The sequence below is a fragment of the Penaeus chinensis genome, chromosome 31 (genome assembly GCF_019202785.1).
Source record: "Penaeus chinensis breed Huanghai No. 1 chromosome 31, ASM1920278v2, whole genome shotgun sequence".
Taxonomy (NCBI): domain Eukaryota; kingdom Metazoa; phylum Arthropoda; class Malacostraca; order Decapoda; family Penaeidae; genus Penaeus; species Penaeus chinensis.
The window spans coordinates 2171584-2173378 of NC_061849.1; positions in this window are offsets into that span (position 1 = coordinate 2171584).

Below are 1795 nucleotides of genomic sequence, written 5' to 3' on the forward strand. Positions count from 1 at the left end.
ATAAAAGTCAGTTCAAAGATAGCTGAAGATCATCACAAAAGTCAGTTCGAAGCTAAAGACAAACGCTTTGGATTTAAGGTTGATAATGATAGTTAATTTGAAACAAAAAGGTAATGATGATAAGATTATCAGGATTATTCTCAATAAAGTCAATGATAGCCATCGTGCTCATTAAACATACTTATCTGATAATGGAAACGAGCGATAGAATGAGGCAATCACAATAAAGCTACATAAAATGCTCTCCTCTCTTGGTCAATTTATGCAACAGAGCTAAAGAGAGATGGGGAGCCGATGCTATGGAAGGGAATCCTGCCTTATTTGCATGGATGCGTGGTCTATACAGTGGCAGTTCAACATTCGCAGTGTCAGTGAAAATGAACATCAATATTCAACTTGACATTCTGACTGCAGCACATGCATTTGTTCAACGCTGTTGTTGGAAGCTTGGTATATATGTATATATGTATGTAGCTGTAAGAGTGAACGGATGAAAGAGAAAAAAATGTTAACATAGTTATAACGTCTTTGTTTCTCCTTCTTTTCTCTTTTGATAATACAAGTGGTTTGTCAAAGAAACAAAAACAAACAAAGGCATCAACCCCGAGGCAAGCTTCACTGCATTCTGGTGTTCTAGAAAGCAGGGGAGGCAGAGGACGGGAGAAGGGGCAGGGGAAGGGGAAGGGGATGAAGGATGAGAGCTAGAAGGGATGGGGGAAGGGGATAGGGGGAGGGGAGGAGGTGGGGAAGGAGGACAGATGGGGGGGGGGGGGGGTTAGAGAGCATGCATCTCCTTCAATCTTTTGGGAGAAGGAACCGTCGAAGAAATTATCATGACTTGTTCTTTCTTCCATTTCTGCGTATATGCCTGTCGGTGTATTCAAATGCATTCATATGTCTATCCGTCTGTCTATCCCACATTCATCTGTCTATATATGTATCCACTTACTGCCTCTATCCATCTATCTATACATTCTCCAGTCTACCTCTCTGTATCAAATTATTGCATTTCTTTGTACATCCATCTGTCTCTCTATCTCTCTTCCTTGTCTTCCTTCCTTCCTTCCATTACTTCCTCCTTCCTCGCTTCCCCGCTTCATACCGTTTCTTCTTCCCTTCCCTTCCTCGCTTTTCAAGATTGCCAAAATGGTGGTCAATATAAGCACCCAAAAAAAAAAGATGGCGCTGATATTGCATACGCAGGGAACGTGACAGACGCGAGGAGGAGAGAGGGCGAGGGAGAAGGAAAAGAGGAGGGAATGCAAAGGCAAAAGATAATGGGAAAGGAAAGGGAAAAGAGAAAGAGACAATAGATGGGGAATGGGAAAGAGACAAGAGATGGAGGGGGGAAGAATGTAAAGGAAAGAGGGAGTCGCAGAGGCCAAAGAGAGGAGAGAAAGGAATAGCAACAAAAGAGAGATATGACAAGGAACACGAGATTGTTTCATCCACTAGAATACAACGCTCCGTCCTCGCGATGATACAAATTCGATTACATTAGATTTCCACAAGGGGAATACGTAACAGATGGGGAGGCGACGGCAGTATAAAATTTAGCACCAACAGCGACTAACGGGTAGGTTGGACTTAGGTGTTGCGATACCTATGGATATTGGAGACAGGAAGTGTTAGCGCTGGCGTAAATGTTAGCGCTGTTAGATATTACGATCATCAACTTGCATTGAAAGGAAGCTTGCTGAAACTACGGCTTTGCGGAAGTGTGTAAGCATTATTGGAAAATGATTATTGCTAGATGAAAAAAAAGCTGTGAATACTGATAAACCCCTTTTTTTTT